Source organism: Amphibalanus amphitrite, unplaced genomic scaffold (assembly GCF_019059575.1).
Source record: "Amphibalanus amphitrite isolate SeventyFive unplaced genomic scaffold, NRLGWU_Aamphi_draft 001052F_arrow, whole genome shotgun sequence".
Classification (NCBI taxonomy): Eukaryota; Metazoa; Arthropoda; class Thecostraca; order Balanomorpha; family Balanidae; genus Amphibalanus; species Amphibalanus amphitrite.
In genome coordinates this window covers 1-11,823 of record NW_024882546.1, presented here as the reverse complement: position 1 = coordinate 11,823, position 11,823 = coordinate 1, and the positions used below count along the sequence as shown (strand labels likewise).

General features: G+C 48.2%; 1 non-coding gene across 1 annotated transcript; it reads right to left on the bottom strand.

Moving 5' to 3' along the window:
• Positions 1–2,639: 2,639 nt before the first annotated feature.
• Trnap-ugg lies at positions 2,640–2,711 on the bottom strand. The gene has a single exon. It is a non-coding gene; the product is annotated as a tRNA-Pro (tRNA).
• Positions 2,712–11,823: the final 9,112 nt, after the last annotated feature.

Sequence of the window (11,823 nt, the reverse complement as noted above, 5' to 3'; positions counted from 1 at the left end):
GGCCCAGGAGCCGAGTTAGACAGGGGGTGTTTTACCACCTCCCGGCCCGCAAAGGGACCCAAGCACTGACTCGAAGCGGGTTAACTGGTCGATAAAAGCAATGGTAAGTGTTTACAAAGTAATATAAAGGCATGGGTCGGATGGGCTACCATTTATATATTTTTACTTTTAGTTTAAAAAAAAAAATATTCATAGTGTCAGGGCTGTGACGAAAAATAAGTGGCCTAAATCCGATGAGAAAACAGGATTTTGGGGTACCCTAGGTTTGGCTCCTGCATGAGTTGGCCCCCCCCCCCAAAAAAAACGCAAGCCTGGATCCGCCAGTGACAACACCCGGAGTCAAGCGCGATTTAACTCTATAATTCTCGTTTTCCTACATATTTTCTGTGTATAGGTAGGTACCTAACTATGCATGGGCTTGCTTATTTTTCTTACATCTTTCTGTCTCCTTCTCTTTCTCTCTTTCTCTCTTTCCCTCTTTCTCTCTCTCTCTCTCTCTCTCTCTCTCTCTCTCTCTCTCTCTCTCTCTCTCTCTCTCTCTCTCTCTCTCTCTCTCTCTCTCTCTCTCTCTCTCTCTCTCTCTCTCTCTCTCTCTCTCTCTCTGTCACTCACTCTCGCTCGTATTCCGTCGTTGGAAGGTTTCTCAATTCCTTGTGCTTTATTCCTCCTACATCGATCCTTTCCCTATTTTTTACTACGCTTCTCCTCTAAGTTTTCTCCTTCCCCTGATTCCTTATCAGTCTCGACGTTTTCCTCTCCCCTAGTTTCCAATCGTCTGCTCATACTCTCAGTCTTTCCCATGCATCCTCTTCTCTTTCTCTCACCATATTCTATCTTTCCTATCATCTCATTCCTCTCCGTCCTAAATATTTTTATCTTGTTCCTGACCAGCATTGATCATTTTCTCACACGGTCTTTTTCTCTCTTATGTTCCTGTCCGGAAGTTTTTTTTTTAACTTCTTCCTTTCCATGACCCATTCCTTTATTTTGTTCCTAACCATCCTCAATCCTCTCCTCCCTTTCCTCCCCACTCTCAGCCCCCTCCTCTCCGATCAATCCGTCCTCCCGCCGTCCTCCCTCTCTCAGTCCTGCTCATTAGGTGGCCGGGAGCCGGCGAGCGGCACCCGGCCCGCTCAGGGAGAGACGGCCGACCACCCCGGCCATTGTTTATAGAGCAGACCGATTGTTTATCGGCCGATAAAGGACGCCGGCGCCACAAAGTGGGAAGAGCCGGACGGATAAATTTCGGATCAATCTAATAAGGAATGTGGCGGCGGCTGCGCGTCACGCCCCCTCTCTGATTTGTGGCCTTTTTTCGTGACGTCCGTGACACGCTGCTAAGTTAGGCGAGTCCAGTGCGAGGAGATATTGCCGGCCAGAAGCGGCGGCCGAGCGGGAAACGAACGCTGCTCGGTAGATTTAGGTGCCGACGCGGGCTCTGGACAGGTGAGGGAGGAGGTGGGTGGGGCGGAGTAGGGTGAGTGACGGCCGGGAGTGCTGGAAAGGCGCTGCGGAGGGCCGGAGCGAATGTCTCTGGTTGATGTGTGGTGTGATACAGAGAAATCCGATGAGTGTGGATTGCCTCATAATAGCCGACTTGGGAATCAACATCCATGATGCAGGATTTTAACGCAAACCTGTATTCTACCGCACGCTTATGATTGCCTCACGTAGGTATAATTGAATGCTCATACGGGCCGAATTCACAACAACACTTCTCCTCAACGAAATTTGTCGTGATGGTCACGCATATATCCCACCACTCTTCTTCACTGTTGCTACCAAAACCTATCGTCGAGCTATAAACCTGAGCAGACGGCGTGGCGGGCCGGTCGGTCGGACGGCCGGTCGGTCGTATACGGACGGCGCTGGCTCAGCGGCCACAGCCGAGTCGCCTCAGACCGGGCTCTGCGCAGATGGCGCTAGTGTCACGGCAGCGGCCGTCGAGCGACCCGGCTGACCCCAGCTCTGCACTGACCGGGCCATGTATGTCACATGTTGGCTACGGGTTCAGTACAGTTATCGAGAATTGTGTACCTATCATCGCGCGATAAGAAGTAACATAAGTCGACAAAAAGTCTTTGGTATCAAAGACAGTTTCGTGCCGATCATTAGTAACCGATTCCTTTGGCCCGCTCATTCATCGTCAATAAATACCCGCTGCTGGTTGAAATTAACGCGATTCCGTAACGGCCAGTGCACTGGACATCCAGACACCATCTGACTCGGCAGACGGTGACAAGAAAATGCCGCAGTAGCCCGCATTTCGCCGTCAAACCCCGGTTCGAACACACGGCGGGTTGTAAATGATGGATAATTGTCGGTGTGGCTGTCACCATCGCTGGTATCAAAAGCTGAGCGGTTCTTGGAGACACTTTTCTAGGAGAGCTAGCTCAAGTGACTCTGAACGGAGCTTCAGTCACTGGCTGACTCTTGACTCTGCCTTTGGGTTCTCACAAGGGCAAACGATTTGTTTCGACCGGATCGGTACTGCCCAGCTAGCGAACGCGGTTAATGCTGATCAAGAATATTAACCCTTAGTCGAGGTCAGCCGTAAACGGTTTCATGAGCAATGGGAGGGTCAAACGTGGCCATCAAAAACGCAGCTGAGCAATTATTGCGATCGCCCTGGCAAAACCGGGCTCAGCCGGGATTTGAACCCGGGACCTCCTGCACCCAAAGCAGGAATCATACCCCTAGACCACTGAGCCACGAACGAAACTTGCCGATTGTAAATACAAAATGAAGAAATTGTACTAAACACTGACAATCTGACTGACGTTGTCTAACGTCTATGGACTGACATAGGTAGTGTGCAAAGTGCAACGTGCATTTTTTTGTAACGTTAAGTACCTACCTGAGCCGGTCGGGCGTTAGAGATTATACGCCAGCCAGCTGACTTCCCTATTCCCGAATGAAGCCGACGTACCGCCCGTCCTCGTTCCGCTCGAGCCTCCGGCCGTCACTGGACTGGCGGTCGGGGGGCGGGGAGCTGGGGGGGGGGGGGGGGGGATGGGACCGCGGTATCAGTTCGTACGGTGGGGAGTGTCTACCCTTCAGACGGACGGAGACATAATTGATGTCTTCTGGACACCTAATGTTTAACATATGTAGACTAAGCAGCACTGACAGTGCATCATGCATCGAAAGAAATGGACTCTCGAAGTCGAGTCGAGCATTCGGTTCCGTTATGCCGCACCTTTAGCGCGGCTGCTTCCCCACCCCCTCCCTCTTTTCATCCCTGGTGGAGCTGCCGGTGGACAGTGATAATTGTTCGTCTTTCAGTTTCGTTGGCTGTGCCCGATGCCGATCTTGAAGCAAAATTGGAAGTCGTGAAAACGGCTATTGTATGCATACAATTTTGTTTTCGGGTTTGTATGTGTATGTATTAGTCAAAGTGTAGGTACAGTTTGCACCACTATTCATCAACCCTCGCCGGCACAGGCCATTTTGCGTCCTTCGACGGCACAAGGGGGGGGGGGGGGTACGACCCTCCCCCCTCGCGTTTGGCCCCTGATCGAGCTAGAGCTTCGCGGAAAAAACGAGCGTGCTGCCCGTCACGAGAGGAAGCCGATGATACCCAATTTTAAGGTCCTAGGTCATCGGGTGACCTTCCAGGTCAGGTCAATGACCCGAAAACCGGGAAAATCGGGACCTGTTAGAAAGTCGTAAAGTGTGGCTGCTATGTGGTTTTCCGGGGTGCTGATCACGAATATCGTGTTAGTTTTGATCAGAGATGATGTCTTTAAGCATTTAGACCAGGTCGGGTCAGGTCAGTTCAGGTCAACCGGTAGGGGTCGTGACGGGTATTCGTAATACGTGTCAACCACCTCTGACAGCTTCGTAACATGTTACGAAGGCACCAAAACTACTTCGTAAATGTTCAAATATTTGCTTAATTCGAATTCAGCTCCAAAAACTAGCATAGATACATGTAAAACTCGAAAAAGTGAACCGAGGTCACCCGAGGTCACCAAAGGTCAATGACCTGACCTGACCTTCAGGTGACCTTGACACCCACCTTAATGCATGGGAGCAACATCAAATCACATGTTTGAACGTTTGAAACCACGAAAAGCTTGCAAACGCGCGGCTAATGCGAGCCGACATGCGCCGAATCGCGATTTCGGCCAAACATGGTCACGAGAAAGAGGTCACAGGTCAAAGGTCATTGGGGTCAGGGTCATGAAATTTTCAGGGTAGGTGTACAATTGATCAATGCGAGGGTACTGAAAGTTTCGTTGCGATCGGCCGCTTTTTACGCGAGTTATTCGCGAAAAACCTTAGGGGGTAGCATCAACCCCCCTCCCCCTGTGCCGGCGAGGGTTAAAACGATAGGCATGCCATAATAAATACGGTGATGTCTACCACATGCCAATGCGTCACTGTCATAGGTACTGCCATGGCACTCATGCCCTAATTACCGGGGGCTTTCCTGCCCCGCTACAATAATCCAGGAAACGTCTGTATGTTTGAATCTGCCAGTCTGTTCATCGCGCGAATCGTTATTTCCAAACAGCAGCTTACTACTTGTAAACAAGCCGCGCTGAAAGTAGCGACTGTTGTGTCGACGCCAAGAGGGCCAACGTCAACACAAAACAACGACAAAGGATTAAAAATGGTCGCCTGCGATCGATTTATATGTTCAGGTGGTGCTGTGACCCGGTGTCCGGTGTATTTACGGCGGAGCGGTGCGCGTCCGGGCACGAAATCCGCGCCGCTCAGACCCAGCACGATCCCTGAGTTAGGGGCTGGTTTTCGCGATAGTAAATATGGGATTATGGCGACGGCCGGCAACTTGCACCGATAACAATGGAGTTATCAGGGGCGGCACTGGCAATTATTGACGTGAATGATTGCTTTTCAGTTTGACTTTGGAGAGCGAATGGAAGCGTGTCAGAAAGGTTTGGTGGGAATGGTGAAGTGCTCAATAACTGTCGGTCTGATGACCGCGACTCTGACGTACGGACTGTGTTAACTGGTCCGTGACCCCGCGACTTAGCCATCCAGCCAATGGAAGTGTAGACTAGAGTCCATAGAGGCATTAGAACTGTCGGAGTTGTTAAAGTCATAAGTTCGTTAGAGCAATTAACTCGGTATGAATTGTTGGATTCCTTAGAGTCGTTAGAGTCGTTGCAGTATTTGGCTGTTAGAGCCACCTTAAAGTCAGTAGAATCGTTGAGTCGAGAGTTGAAAGTCATTCAATGGATTTAAATGCTTCCGTTTAATGACTAGTCATGACCGGAAGCCATTTTACGGTGCACCTGCTCAACCTTTTATGAAATACACGACAGGCATAAGGCAACAAGCACAACGCTATGCTAAACTGTTTTCATTCAGATCGCTTAGCAATTGATCCCTTTTCTCAAAAGCCCCCCCCCCCCCAAGAAAAAACAACTAAAAAGCCAACTAGTTGAAAACATTATACCAAAGTGCGAATGTTCGAGAGGACATTTCAGAGTAGACGGACGATCCCGGTAACAGGTAGACAGTTTGCAGACATTTTTTAACACGCCGACTGAACGAAGAGCGGAAACCGGTCTGTGCAAATTGAGCCCGGCATCACGACGCGTGTGAGGGCCCGACTCCACCCATCGCTTCTGTCATCGCTCAATTATAACCGACCTAACGGAGGTAGCGGTCATGAGTGGATTCATGCTGGTGATATCTTTTTGGACGGCATCTTACTGTTCTGATGAATTGAATTTGTTTCTTAATTGTTCTAGAATTTACATTTACCGGCACCTTTATCATTTTTCTTTCTCAATCCTAACACAACAGCGCTCAATCTCAACCACTCCCATCAGTCCCTTCGACATCCCACCGCCTCCCATCAACCCTTCCAGCAGCAATATCCACCGGCGCGGTGGTGGTCCCACTAGACCCCTAACTGTTCCACCACCCTCCCTCTGTACTTACCCCGTCCGTCTCGCCCGCTGGCAGACGGAGAATGGTCGACAAAGCGCGTAAATCATCGGGTGAAACCGAGCCCGGTTGTATCAGATCATCCATGACGAGTGGCTGCCTCCTCCGGTGCCCCGTGCCACAGAGCTGGCCGGCCGTGACATGGGGGTGGGATGGAGCCAGTGGTGGATGGTTGTCTAGTTTTACGAATCGGCAGTCTTCTCCCATTAGTATTTACAAGTGGGATATACCATAGACCTCTGCATAAAGAGGTATATGGATATTCATATGCACAATGTATTTATGTGATCCGTTTGTAGTCTGTCCGTCTGTACACTGTCTGTGGTCTGCGCTGGTCCAACAGTGGTCCGTCTGTGGTTCATCTTTGGTCTGTCTGTGGTCCGTCTGTGGCCCGTCTCTGGTCCATCTTTGATCCGTTTGCGGTCCCCGGTCTGCTGCAGGGATCCAGTGCAGGCCCCAGATGCAGGTGACGTTAAAGGAAAAGGGCCACCTTTAACATGGGGATTGAAACTGAGATAGCCATCTTGTAGCCCGTGTCCGAAAACCTGTCTGCCTACCTCCTTACGGCCGATTTCGGCCTCCATTCGTAGTTATCGGCAATTTTAAAAGAAAATACGCCAGGAATGCGTCCTTATCCCAGGAATGCGTTCTTATCCGACAATACAGCCACCCGCGGCGAGGCTTTGGTTTGTTACCAATCAGCTCCAACCAGCTCAGCTTTAACCAATCAGCTTATCTGACACAATCCGACGAGTCTGTCTTCTGAACGCTGATTGGCTTGAGTGTGACGTCATCGCTATGCCATCATACAGTAGGTGCCGTAGAGAGTATCAACATAGTACCAATATGTTAAATAGTTTTAAATACTTTTTCGCGAATTGTGCACTTCTGGCACCAGTTTTAAAAAGAAAATTAAAAATAATAATGTCAAAATGAAAAACAACGATATCTTCATATTTCACGAAGGTGGCCCTTTTCCTTTAACGTCGGATACTCAGGAGCACCGACCGGCTGCTGGCGACGAATGGCACGGCCGGGAACCAGAGCACGGCCGGTGGTATGGCTTAGGGAGCACGGCCGGTGGAGCACGACTGATGGTATGGCTTAGGGAGCACGGCCGGTGGAGCACGGCTGATGGACCACGGCGGGATGGAATGGAGTGAGTGTTAGTTGATCATAATTAGAATGATGATTGGTGAACGAAAATGAAAAGATTTAGGTAAATCCTTTATTTAGGTCACTCTTTTTCAAAAAGGCTCTCTTTTCTAGCTCTTTCATATCAACATCAATATATAAATAGGGTGACTCATGTTGTCTTAATGTATGGTATCAAGTTTATAACAAAAAAAAGTCACTGGGTTTTGATTTTGTAACCAAAAAACGAATTGGTTGTTTTTTTTAGAAAAAAGGTAACAGCCTGTCTGTTCATCATCGAGCATATTGCAAAAATAAGGAAGCAGTGGGTAACGTAAGACTCGGTTCGTACCGATGACCGATGACATAACTTATAGATAACACAGCGGTAGCGTCGGTCCTATACACAGCGGTATAGGTCGGTAGCGCTGGAGTTACGTTTAACGCGTTCACTATTGATGCGTTAAGGCCTGGCTACACTATGCGTTTTCTGCGTGCGTTTTTGGAGGTTTGCGTGTTTTGCGTAATATCGTTCTAGGAAAAAAGTTATAAACAATATAATTTTTACTTTGGTTATATACAAAAGCTAATATAACTCTTATATAACTAAAATTTAAGGTGAAAAACATCACAAAAACGTAATATCGTTCTTTTTTCTAGAACGATATCACGCAAAACACGCAAACACGCAAAAACGCACGAATAAAACGCATAGTGTAGCCAGGCCTTAAGTGCACGTTTACCTTATGGCCTATATACACTGTCGGTTTGGGTCTAGGAACGCTTTACACTGCCGATATCAGTGAAATAACGGTCATCGCGGTCAGTATATTGGTGAAGTAATGTTTACCGCGGTCGGCATATTGGTGGGGTAACGTTTAACACATCCATCGGCCAGTACCGTTGAAGTAACGTTTACCACTACCAGTATCGCCGAACGCGGCGCCTCATGAAACTAATGGCAGCCGACGGTGTGGTTTCATCGCACCACCAAATGACGGCCTGTCGCCGCTGACAAATAGATCTCTCTACTCAAATCGTGTTATTAATCGCGCCGTGCCGGATGGCGGAGTTCCGACGCTCGATGGCAGAGAGTTGGTGTGACGGAGGGCCGTCAGGAGTTTGGACAGACTCCCTCGTCAGCTGGGTGACGGCACTGACACTGGTGACGTCAGATGACGTGTCATGTCGCACTGATTACGTCAGGTGATAGTCAGTGGTGTCTGGAAACTATGAGAGTAGTGATGGGCCTTGATGATGGGTCGATCAGGACGTCACGGTTACATGCAGGCACTTATGAAGCGAATTATGGAAGCAACTGAGCATTTTATGTTTTTTTTTTTTTTAGAGCTACGAGTAGACTGTAGATCTTTAGTAACTACCTCTTCTGTCATTTCATAATCTGAAAGAAAAACGTGATTGCTTGATTTTTGGCTGCATACTTTCTGAACATTCATGAAGTTCAAAGCAAAAAATAAGTGCAAGACAGAGCGAATATAAACGATTACTGACGAACAGTAGCGGCGGAACACCCTCAATTAAGGGGGGGGGGGGCACTGCCGACTTTTGGTCCCATTCTTTCCATGCAACGCCCATAGGGCTAAGGTTAAAATGCAAAAATCAAAGGGGGCACGGTGCCCCGGTGCCCTCCCCGTTCCGCCGCCTAAGCTGACGAATGCTTTTATCGACCACTTCATTCGCATTTCGCATGATCTATTGAAAAATACATTTACATTATTTGTAATGCACATGCACATTTTAAGCAACATCGTTTCTCCGACCGAAGCAGTTGACATCAACAAAAAATGGACAGTAGCCACTCGATTTAAGCTGACACCACTGGTGTCACGGTATGATCCTGACGTATTGGTTCGTTAAGAACAATAAGGTCATGTGTCCGCCAACAGGACACACGCCATGTTACACGACAGACTGACACAAAATCCTTCGTGAAGATTTCTTCTTCGAGGCGGTAATCTCCCATGAAGAAATGTCGGTTCTAAGGAAGCAGACTGACAGATGTATGATACCAATTTTACAACGGCAGGCACTTTTTGACTGTGCCGAGGATTGCAGACGTTTCCGCAAACAGAGATCAGACAGGGTCGTGACACGCCGGTGAATCAGTGGGAAATTCTCAAACAATAAACGTAAATGTCAACTGTGAAGCTAGACATACCTATGTAGACCCAATTGTTTTTCTTATGATCGTACGTCATATGTCCTGCTTAATTTTCTGTCAGGAAAAACACTTGGGCATTAGGTACCAAAGGTCTTCCTGTTAAACTAGTCGTATAAATCATGTCATCTTATGAATGTTTGACGCCAATGAATTCCAATAGCTGCAATATCAGCGCCAATGAACGTAGCTTTATAGAAGCAGCGCTATCAAATACCACATTATGATATTATACTAACACATTCGTCATGCGATGAAGCAGCAGCACCGATGAACACCACTCGATTCATCGATGGCTCCAACGAATTCCACCCGAGCTCGGCACACGCAGCCCACCATCCGGCGTGCGTTTCAGGAAGCGGCATCGGATCAATTGCGTCACCGCACTGATTGTCTCCGAGGAGAGAGGAGACAGAGACGATTGCGGCGCGCTTACCTCACCTGTCGACGTTTGTGGCGCGCTCCATCGACAGACCTACGTAAAATTGGGGAAACTAATGACAAACACACTGATTAATGACCTGCCAATGATGGATAGACCGACAGGTAATATTTTTTTCATCATTTATCAGTATCTGTGCGCGGTTCTGAGAGCGAGTTTGCGTGCGCCAGGACTGTCTCTTGACAACAGGCGATGACAGAAGATATCACCTACTGTAAGGTTAGAGCCAACATCTGGCGCTAGCAGCAGAAATGAGCTGTCATGACAGCTCAGAGCTCGCCTAATGTGTGCATGGCCTTGAGGTTTGCTGTGCGACGTGCGTACTCCATCGAGACGCTGGGCAAGCCAAAATTTGTTGTTCTTAAACATGACGACGGTTTTTTTTTTGTCATCATGCACGCTTAGATCGTCCGTCATCGTCATCGTCCACCGTACTGCGGTGTCGAGCCGCAGCACTAGGGCAACCAGTGACGGTCAGCTTCATGTCCCGCGCGTGCGAACTGAGCTTGCCCGGCGCTCATTCATCTGTCGCGCAACGCGTTCATGGAATGAGTTGCCTGTGCCTGTTCGAAGCTGCACCGGTCTGGCGGCGTTCCGTAAAAAGGTTAAGAAACGGCATGTTTAATCCGGCTGCGCTAGGTCAATGTGGTCAGTTTATCATGTGTGGTGTGTTTTAACCTCTATAGAATCTGTCCTGTATGTATAGGTATGAGTTTTGAACTACTGAATGTATGACGTGGTTTACTGAAAACCCAATTTCTTGGATGTAACCGAAATATATGAGTATGGGTATGAGAGTATTAGATGCTAGATTTTTCGCAGTATTTGCACAAGATGTTCATTGGCCGACGATCTTGCCGATAAAGGCCATGAAAGCCCATCTACGAGCATGTTACATACTATGTTTAAAACAAAACTATTCACTCCCGACCTCAGTATGTACCCTCTCCTCGTCAACACCCCTTCGAATCAGCTCTTGGGGTGGCGTCACTGTCATCTTGTTCCTTAATGACGTCATACTGATGTCACAATGACGTTTGGCCTCAGCCGTCGGTCCGAGTGTCGACCCTTGCGGTCGCTGAATCCTGACTCGTCTGAGGGTCCCGACCGCTAAATATGTGAGACTCGCCGACACTGCCGTCCACCAGACGCATTATTACATATGATAATATCGTGCAATAATTAATTTCAAATACGAGCCTTTCATGCGCGCCGGTGTGTGATGGTTTATCACCTATGCTGGCGGCTGCAGTCGAGTGGACCTCGGTAATCACAGGTCCGGCTCGACGTATTGGCTAATGAATCACCCGACCTCCTCGGCTCAAACCTTCCACGTATTTCCTTGCAGTTGATCGGCGGCGGGGTGAGCAGAGACGGTGAAATAAATATTATAAAGATATGTGGATCGGTCATCTAAGAAATACATGCCTACGAGAAATACATGCCTAAGAAATACATGCCTACATGCCTCGTATATAGTACCTATGCATTGTCAGGCACACACACCACAGAGCCGTTTTGGAGTGATCGCAATTAAGCTGAAGGTTTCGTTTACTGCATGTAAGAAATAAAAAGGCCTAGCAACCTATTTTCATTTTTCACAGGCCAGCAATCCAGTATTTGACGATGACATTTACGTGCACATAGGTATGCCTACGTATCTGCAGTGTGTTGTATTGTGGAATTTGTCGCATAGAATTACGCAATAATGTGTTAAGTGGTCAAAATTACGAAGTTTCGCATGTTTTATTGCTTCAATGTGTTGTAGATCTACAAACACAGATGCAACACACACACACGAGTTAATTTGTCACTTCGATGCACCAGAACAATCTTGAACCAGAGCAAGCTGACTGACATGTGGCCTTGTACTTACAGTGTAGACAAGTTCGATAACAAATCGACATTGGTGATTATATTAGGGTATGAACATTGAACAACGCAGTCGGCAATGCAACCAGTCAATCATAATGCGTCGAAACAAGACAAGCACAGCTCTCTCTCTCTCTCTCTCTCTCTCTCTCTCTCTCTCTCCTCTCTCTCTCTCCTCTCTCTCTCTCTTCTCTCTCTCTCTCTCTCTCCTCTCTCTCTCTCTCCTCTCCTCTCTCTCTCTCTCTCTCTCTCTCTCTCTCTCACTCTCCCT